Source organism: Rhinopithecus bieti, unplaced genomic scaffold, assembly GCF_001698545.2.
Source record: "Rhinopithecus bieti isolate Rb0 unplaced genomic scaffold, ASM169854v2 scaffold_19040, whole genome shotgun sequence".
Taxonomy (NCBI): Eukaryota; Metazoa; Chordata; class Mammalia; order Primates; family Cercopithecidae; genus Rhinopithecus; species Rhinopithecus bieti.
The window spans coordinates 179,095-189,553 of record NW_016809585.1 but is presented as its reverse complement, the minus strand read 5'-3'; positions in this window follow the sequence as shown (position 1 = coordinate 189,553).

Sequence of the window (10,459 nt, the reverse complement as noted above, 5' to 3'; positions counted from 1 at the left end):
TTTTTTTTTTTTTTTTTTTTTTTGCTGTGAAACAAAACAATATTGTGCTATAAAACAGTAAAATAACTTTTCTAGCTCATGCATGCGCAATTTCGGGAGGGCTTGATGAGGACAGCTTGTCTTTGCTCTGCACAACATCAGTTGGGGAATGCAGTTGAAGACTAGATGCATCTGAAAGATTCCTCACTCACATGCTTGACAATTAATATTGTCTCTCAGCTGAGACTGTCAGCAAGAATAACTACACATGGCCTCCCAGCATGGTGGCTGCGATCAAAAAGGAAGCATTGAGACAGAGAGAGAGAGAAAGAGAGAGAGAGAGAGAGAAGCTAGGGGAAATCTATATTCCCTTGGAAGTCACTTCCTGACTACTCTGTAGGTTGAAACAGTCAAAAAGCTCTACCGGAAACCCTGTCTCAACTAAAAATACAAAAATTAGCCAGACTTGGTGGTGCATGCCTGTAATCCCAGCTACTCAGGAGGCTGAGGCAGGAGAATTGCTTGAACTCAGGAGGTGGAGGTTGCAGTGAACCGAGATGATGCCACCCTGCACTCCAGCCTGGGCTACAAAGTGAGATTCTATCTCAAAAAATATTTTAAAATGCTCTTTGCAAATAAGCTAAAGACTAAGGTTTATGCTAATAACAAAACACACATGAGCAGTGAGAAAATAGGAGCTGGTGCTTTCCCTTCTCTCCCAGGAAGTTCTAATTTGACCAGAAGACAGGATAAAAACCTAATCACATCAGAAAAAAAGCTGCCCAAATGCTTTTTAAATTACCAAGATAGCCATTTGAAATACTTAAAAAAGGATACTCCTCTAAGTTTATATTGTACATTGAGATGTTAGCAAATTATATGAACCTATAATGATTTATAGACATTTAAAATTCAAGCAAACAGAATATGAAGACAAAGCTTTAAGGTCGTATAATATTCATACCAGTAATTTATTTAACATCTCTAAATATGATGATAAAAGACATTCTTACAAGCCAATTCCAAAGCTTTTAATATATTAGTACAATATTCATGTGAGAATAAATATATAGATATGTATAAAATTTAAAATATATAAATATGTTCAATTATGTGTCCAAACATGTATATTGTTAACTTTTATAATGTATATATAAATATATATACAATGCCTATAAAAATTTATGCAAACTCTCTAAATATGTATGAACAAATATTTGTGAGATATGTATCTTTTAGCTTTTTTTTTCAGGTTTCGTCTCCTTGAAAGCACATCTCTATGAAAAACCCTGACAATCACACAAAGAAAGATGTTTCATGTAGAGAGAAAAGCCATGTGGAGATTTCTCATTAGTCACCTGCATGAATCCTCTTGAAGCATCCAGCACAGCCCGGCTACCAGCTGAATGCAACAGAGTAAATGACCGCAGCTGAAGTCACATAAAGCAGAAACATTGCCCAAAGGAGTGCCATCTGAATTTCACGCTTATGCATTTTAACCAAATGAAATGAAATGATCGGTTTTTTAGCCCTGTATTTTGTTAAGCAGCAATAGATCATTGAAACAATGAGTATTTGTATGTAGATCCTATTTTGTGATTTGGCCTTTGAAGAAAAGTTTTTTGACCCATTCCTTAGAAACTGCTTGATTTCATGAATTGTTATTATCTTTCAAAAACTCAGAAATATGTGGTGTTCAGACATCAAATGTTCAAAAAGCATAAAACTTGCATAATTTATTTTCAAACGATATATATATATAACTTCCAAAATTACATACATATGTTTTTAAGCTGATACTTGAATAATCTTTCTTGGAACATGCAGGATACGTTAGAAGACCTGCCAAAATACTATCCAGTCTTTTAAGTCTATAAAATATTTGTGAACCTAACCAAAATGTTCTACATTTATATAGAAATCAGAAAATTCATTTTTTCTTGAAAATCACATGCTTTATCCTGCAATAGCCACTTATTAGTTCTGTGACATTGAACAAAGTACTTAACCTTTCTGGTCCTCTGTTTCTCTACCTTCAAAATGGGAATGATAACAGTATCTACTTCAAAGGATTATTTTTAGAATTATGCAAATAAATATATGTCCAGTGTCTGGCACATTTTACATTCTTTATAAATGTTAGCTGTAATTATTTATCATAGGTACCTTTGTAGGTCAATTCTCTAACATATCAATCTTTTTCATTACCCACAGTGCATTTTCTGACTATAACTGCTAGTGCAATTTAATCTCAAATAGCTTCACTTACTGGACATATTTCATTCTGCATAAAATGTATGACTATTCACAAACATTAATATAATATTTGAAGATAATCTATATGTTGACTATATAGTAGTAATATATGTATTACTGAAGAATCCCACATTCAGCTCCAATATTTTAGTTAATTGAAAAATGTCTTAGATTATCAAATTTTACATTTTAATGAAAATGGGCTTCTTTAATAATGTGCTTTAAAAGTAAGCAGTATAGTTATGTTTTATATAGCATATTTAGCATAAAAGTTTAAAGTCATACGAAAATAATTTAAGATCATTAGGGTATTTCAAGACTAAATTGTCCAACAAATTTTCTTACATGAAAAATTCTAAAATGCTAGGTGTCATATTAAAGTTAAACTGAAATTTTACAGAGGCTTCAGATTTTCATTAGTAAAGGTAAGCTACAAAAATTATTTCATAAAAAATTATTATTCATGTTATAACTTTTATTTAAATACTAAGAAGGAAATTATCCAGGCATGGTAATGCACACCTGTTGTCCCAGCTACTCGAGATTCTGAGGCACGAGAATTGCTTGAACTCAGGAGGCAGAAGTTGCAGTGAGCTGAGATCATACCACTGCACTCCAGCCTGGGCAACAGAGTGAGACTCTGTCTCAGAAATCAATCAACAAATAAATATTAAAAAGAGCTTGGCCCTCAGCCAGAATATATTTTTGTTTTATTTTGGAATTCTCATTTATATGCTACTATTACAGAAATAAATAATTTTAGAAAATAATTATCTCCCTATGTTAGAAGACGATTGACTGTTGCCAATACGTATTCAAGGAGTTTGAAGCATATAAAAAAGAATTAGGATAAACCCAAGCAACAAAGGACCTAGAAAAAAATGTAGCAAAACAAATTATTGAGTTGATGTGTATGCATGTGTGTGTGTGTTTAATTCACTTCCAGGTTTTTTGTATTCTTGATATTGTTTCACATTGCAGTTGATAAAAGTGAACTATTAAACATACAGCAGAAAAACACCAACCATATTATTTTGATCTTGTAAACAAAGATATACTTGACATTGTAAATGTTTCAGTGCCCCCAGTATTTCAGCATAGGTTCTTTCTATTTTCCCTAAGTGTTGACCAGCTGAGAAATAAAGAGAAAGAGTACAAAGAGAGGAATTTTACAGCTGGGCCTCCGGGGGTGACATCACATATTGGTAGGACCATGATGCCCACCTGAGCCACAAAACCAGCAGGTTTTTATTAAGGACTTCAAAAGGGGAGGGGGTGTATGAACAGAGAGTAGGTCACAAAGACCACATGCTTCAAAGGGCAAAAAGGAGAACAAAGATCACATGCTTCTGCGGCCAATAAAGATCACAAGGCAAAGGGCAAAGCAAAGATCACCAGGCAAAGGGCAAAATCAAAAACTCCTAGTCTATGTTCAGCTGTGCATGTATTGTCTTGATAAACATCTTAAACAACAGAAAACAGGGTTCAAGAGCAGAGAACCGATCTGAGCTCAAATTCACCAGGATGGGTTTTTTTCCCCATCCTAAGTCTGAGAGTATTGCAGGAGACCAGGGCGTATTTCAGTCCTTATCTCAACCGCATAAGACAGGCACTCCCAGAGTGGCCATTTATAGACCTCCCCCAAGGAATGCATTCCTTCCCCAGGGTATTCATTATTAATATTCCTTTCTGGGAAAAGAATTCAGTGATATCTTCCCTACTTGCACATCCGTTTATAGGCTCTCTGCAAGACGAAAAAATGGCTCTCTTCTGCCTGAACCTGCAGGCAATCAGACCTTATGGTTGTCTTCTCTTGTTCCCTGAAAATCATTGTTTTTCTGTTCTTTTTCAAGGTGTATTTATTTCATATTGTACAAACACACATGTTTTACAATCAGTTTGTACAATAGTGGTCCTGAGGTGACATACATTCTCAGCTTACAAAGATAACAGGATTAAGAGATTAAAGTAAAGACAGGCATAAGAAATTATAAAAGTATTCTTTGGGAACTGATAAATATCCATGAAATCTTCACAATTTATGTACATCTGTCACGGCTCCAGCCAGTCCCTCTGTTCGGGGTCCCTGACTTCCTGCAGCAACAGAAGTTGATGTTTTATCTCTAAGTATACTTCTTCGAAGCCAGGGATGTACAATAACCATAAAACAACTCTGTAGGAAGTGTTTAGAATTGTTTTCTTTAATTCTCCACCCTTATGGAAGTCATAAAATCCTTAGAGGGGATGTGTCTGTTAGAGACAATGATCTCTGCCCACCACACTCTTAATAAGTTTAAAATTTTTACAGAGATTTGCTGTGTTCAGATTGCTGCTAAGAACTTAAACTTCTTCTAATAATATATCATAACAAAGGTAGAAATAATTTTACTGTAAACACACAATGACAATGGACAAGAAGACGTGAAAGATATCAGTGTAATTTTAGACTATAAAAAGCATACATATCTTAAAAAATTGATGATCAAATCCCTGAAGATGACATGAAAATCAGGCCAATATATATACTGTAATATTCTGAAAGGACTAAGGAACTGATGGCACAAAATACTGTGGAAAATACTGTGTTGAAGCAGGGGTTGAAATCAGGAATAGTGTTGAAAAGTCTGTATAAGGAGCAGTGAAACCCTTGATCCTTTCTCAGATTCAGCACTGCCATGTAATCACTCCTCTACCAAGCAGGAAATTAAAGGTTTCATTTACAGAGAAATGGAAGCATAGGGGCCCCAGACCAAGGACATCAAGCACTGTAAAGAAAGCAGAAGAGGATCCTACTGGAAATTCAACCAGACACATTGGTCTGTCCCATGAATAGTGGGAGTCAGACATACACTTTCTAGGTAAGACATTAGAAGATGCTTCTCTGGTGAAACTGACTATTCCCAGAGAAAAGGAAACACAAGTACTCCTACTATTGAGGGGTCCATAAATAAAATAATCAAATTGTGTCTCAACCACTCTAAAGTGAAGCCTTCTGTTTAAAAAAGTTTCTACCAAAATGTTAGTACCTCTACTTTAGTTATGAACAAAAATACACAAAGGATTTGATGAAAGAAAAGAAAAACAGAAAAAGAAGCCCAAAGTAAACAAAGATAATGTAGGAGTAAAAAATTTTGAAAAGCTTTGGCAAAAAACCAAAAACATTAATACATTAATGTATTCTTAATACATTAGATCAATACATTAGATCAGTGAAGTTGCTGGCAACAAAATACGATACACACAAAATGTGAGACTATAGAAACTCCAATGATGGCACTATTTATCAGTTTTTAACATTAAGAGCAACTAACAAGAGATGCTAAAGCATCCCTGGCCTAGAAAAGGCATGGAATTTTGATCACTCCTAGGTCTGAAGAGGTTGGGAAAACATATTTATCAAGAACTAAGAGAGTTGTAAATATAAAAGAGGGACTCCAGACACAAGCTGTGTCCTTTGAAAGAGAAAACAGTTTACTGCCAATCCACAGCCTGACTGGAGGAAGTGAGGAGAATAAATACTCTCCTGTATGTCTCTGTCCATCCTCTGATCGCTTGCCCATGACCCCCTGTGTTAAATCTCAACCAGATGCCAGAGGACAAGGGAACTCTAGTGATGCAACCCATATGACTCAGACCACAGGGATCATCTAGGATCACAAAGGAGGGGAAGAAGGATAGAAAGTGAATCTTATGGGATAAATGGAGAACATCCTGAACAGAAAGAAAGTAACAGAAGATGAAAACACATCCATAAAATCAAAATAAAATGATACTTTAAAAAGAATGGGCTACCAGAAACTAACAGTAATTACATAAAAAATAAAATATGTATCATATATTTATTTGTGCATATATTAAACACACTATGCATATAATCATTAGAAAGGCTGGACATTTGGAAGACAACATTTGGGAAATTTCAAAGACAGTTGAGCAGAAAGATAAGTGATGTGAAATAGGCAACAATAGATTACAATCTGAAGATTATCTAGGAGGTCCCCATCCAATATTAGGAATTCCAGCAAGACAAAGAATAAAAGTTAGAGTGGCAGAAATAAAAAAAATCTGTCAGAATTGAAAGAAATAAGTCTAGATACTGAAAGTGTCAAATACATGCTAAGGAGAATGAACATTAAAGACACCTTTCTCATCTAAAATATTCAAATAGCACAATTGCTGAACTCCAGTGATAGTGAATAAATCCTAAAGGTTTTCGGTCACCAAAAGCCAGTTATGTAAAATGGAAAATAAATAAGAGTGGCCTTTGAAATTCTCAATGGCTCCTCAGAACACCAGAAGACCATAGGGAAAGCCTTCAATGTTCTAAGAGAAAATAATATTCAACTTAGATTCCTAAAATCAGTCCAATCTACAATTCAAGTTTTGAGGTGAAAATATAGATATTTTGATACATGCAAGTGCTCAGAAAGTTCAAAATTCACAAATTATCCCCAATGGAAGACTGTTCAGAAGTCCACATGAAATGACACTCTCATGTTTTTCTCCAACTTCTGATTGTTCCTTCTCTTTTTTTGGCAGCTAATCCTTCTTTATGTAAATATTAACATATGCTGTGGTGTGTGTGTGTGTGTGTTTGTGTATAATCTTTTCTTTTTATTTCTTCACTAAATATCTATCTGTTCACATATACATGCATACATGTGCACATATGCACTAATACAAACATATGCTGATATCTATATATAACAGAAAAAAATCTTAAATTTGGATTTTTTAAATTGAAAATATTTATTTCTGAAGAGATGGTATTAATATTATTTTAAAATCTGGTCTTATTTTATATTAGTTTACCATGTGAAATAAATATATCAAACCAAAATCTTTCCTTTTCTAATCCATATATCAAGAATTAGAAAGAAGTTGATGTGTTCCACTTCCAAAAGTAACCTTTTTCAAGCTATAAAGTGTTTCAAAGGTTGTCAGACCTCTTTCAGAAACTACTTCCTCATTGTTAATACTTGAATGAAAACAGTGCCTACATCATAGGCTGATTTGGAGGCTTAAATGCAATCATGTAAGGTAAACTGACTAGCTATAATAGGTGCTCTAAAAATGTCATTGTTTTCACTTTGGCTTGCACGATTTCTTACCTCAGTGTAAGCTTTAATAGAAAAGATGAGAACTTATGTTAGGAAATGAATATTCAAAAGAGAAGAAGGTTCTAACTAAGAAAAGGGAAAAGTGAAAAGAAGTCAAAATTACTCGGGTTTGGGGTCATAGGGTTATTTTATTAGCTGTCATGTGTATAGAATTATGGGGGGTAGAATGTGAATTTTAAAAGATTTCCTGTGTTTTGTGAGATAGGATTCTCCTTTACTGAATTATAAAGATTACCTCAGGCTTTTTCTCAGGCTTGTTTGAGTTGAATTTGTGAGTGTTTTGAACGGACAAAACTACTGATACTTATCTTGAAGCAAGAGCAAGAAAACTAAATTTTACTCGTATTGCAGAAGAAACCACTGCAAATAAGCTTATTGTATGTAGTTATTGCCTTCATTGGCGGCCCAATCTAAAAGACTTTTCCTAATCACTGTTTGACCATAAATAACCCCACTTGCCTTTTTGTCATATGTGTGTCATATGTTACGGCCTGTGTTTAGATATCTTCACTCTCTTTTACATTGGTGGAGTTGAGAAAACTTATCCTTTTAATATTCATTGATACTTCAGAGTGACCTCTCATGGACAGGATAAATTAAATCCATTTTCTTTATTTTACAGATGAAAAATCCTAACCCAAATAAGTAAATTTAATTTTCCGAGGTCAAACAGCTAGCAACCGGCAAAAGACTTAGAGCTCACGCCTCCTGAACCTAGCTCAGCATGTAATAAAAACATCTCACCTTGTGTTTTTCTGAAGAATCAAAGATTTGTTAAGTAACTTAAATGTAATTATCTGTCTAGAATTAAGCCAAAATAACATCTTAGTTTTCTCCAATAACAGTTTTTCAACATATACCTCTGACTACTCTGTCTCAGTCCTTGGGGAAATCTATGTATGCTTGCTTGACTTAAAATCCAAGCTCACTGCTGAATAAAACCATTGCAGCATAAAACTTGGACTTTGACAAGCATTTCCAAATAGAAATATCCACTAAAGCCAGAGTGCCTCTAACTTAAATTTATTTTGAATATTCTTTGTGGCTGCTATTATTATTTTAATTATCAATACATACCTATCTTTTTAAAAAATTATAGTTATATAATGCCATGAGGGACAAATTTATGAAAACCATTAATTTTCCTGTTTGCAAAAGTCGGTTGGCTTCAGGTCATGATTCCATTGTGAGAGCTGTTTCAATTGTTACAACTCATTGCCATGTTTCCCAGTCACTGAAGCAAAGCTGTCCTAAATGAAGACAAAGTAGAAACATTACTCCTGTCAAATGAAGTTAGCAGGATCTGACAGAAGCTGTTATTGCCTTAGCACCAAATTTCAAAGCCTTCTATGCATGATCTGTTTCATTATAGAAACCTACTCTCATGGGATTTATTTTATTTTCATAACAGCGAAAAAGTAATTTGTTGTATTCACCTACGTACAATGATGGATTAACAGTCTGAATCCTGAAGATATCATCATCAGCAACATTGTCATTGATGCCAGTGTGATGAGCACAATAACCCTAGTAGTTTAGTCACAAAAGCACCATTGTGGTATTTTCTGTGAGGAAAAAAACAGTGACCTTACAAAAAAAAAATCTCTCTTATAAGAGAAAATTTGGAAACTTTTATTGTCATTGATTCAGATAAAAAATGGAGGTCATTTGAAATAGATTACTTGAAACTTTTATGAATAGTTGCCAAATATTTAATCTGAGAATAATTTTATTAAAATATGGTGATATATGATATGATAAGATATGAGCATTTTCAAAATAATTTATTTTTCTCTCTAAAAAACTAATTAGTATAGAATACGTTTAACATTTAAAGGTGAAATGTCTTCTGGTTCTTAAATTCTAGGTCTAAGCAAATATTGGCTAATTTAATGATTATATATCTTTAAACAGATTACTTTTTTTCTCAAAAAAAGTTTTATATTTTTGTGTAATCCAAAAATGTCTGTATTTTTACTGTGATTTTTGTCTTTCATTTCATGTTTATAAAGATCAAGTCTATGTGATTATATAAATATTTACCTGTATTTTTTGTTAATAGTTTTTTAGGTTGAATTTTTTAAAATATTCATGAATTTATTTCATCTGGAAATGTTCATGTATTTTATAATTAGAGTAACAGATTTAATCAGTTATTTTTCCCAAGTAGTGATCCAGAGTACCCCAGGACATTTATTGAGTAATTCATTCTTTCACAACTTTTGTAAGATGCTACTTTTACGATTAACTAAAATGTTTACATATTTTGAGAAAAGATTTTGAACTTTCTGTTCTGCGACTGATCTATGTAATAATGTATAAATATCACAATAATTATAATGGCATTATAGTACACCTTAAAATCTATGATTAGGAGCTTTTCTTGATTACTCTTTTTTAAGCTCACACCTTTTTCCAAATAAACTTCACAATTACGTTGAGTACAGTTCTTTTAAAAAAATATCTCTTTTGCTTATAGTGAAAAATATTTATTTTGTATTCCAGTAGAGAAATGCTTTATGCTTCTCTTATTAGAATCCTCTCTTTTACTCTGGCTAAGAATTTTGAACAGTTTTGCACAGTTTAGTATACTTATGCTTAAATTTTTTCTTGGTATTATATTTATTATTTACTAAATTATTTTTGTTTTATTATTAGGTTGTTTTTTATATTTTTTACTTTCTATTTTACATTTAAGAGATTACTTCTCAAATAGTAGAAAGATAACAATTTCATATTTTTGTTTTAACATACTGAACTCAAACATTTTAAAGTGTTCTGGTGATTCTCTTGGGTTTTCTTGCTAGGTAAATATATAATCTGTTGATAATTATATTTTGATTTTTTTCTCAAACTTATGACTAAGTTCTTTTTTGGTCTTATTCCTTTTCCCAACATTTCTAGAATAATGTTAAATAAGAATGGTGAAATGAGTAGATATTCTTTTTCCTATAGGTTTTTTTATAGACAGATATATAGATAGATGTTATAATTGTGTGATGTAAACTAAAGTAATATTTTAATATCCCCTTCAACAAAAGGAATTACATGCTTTAATCATCTATGATTCTGGAAAACAGCATGATATTTCTTATCTATTACAT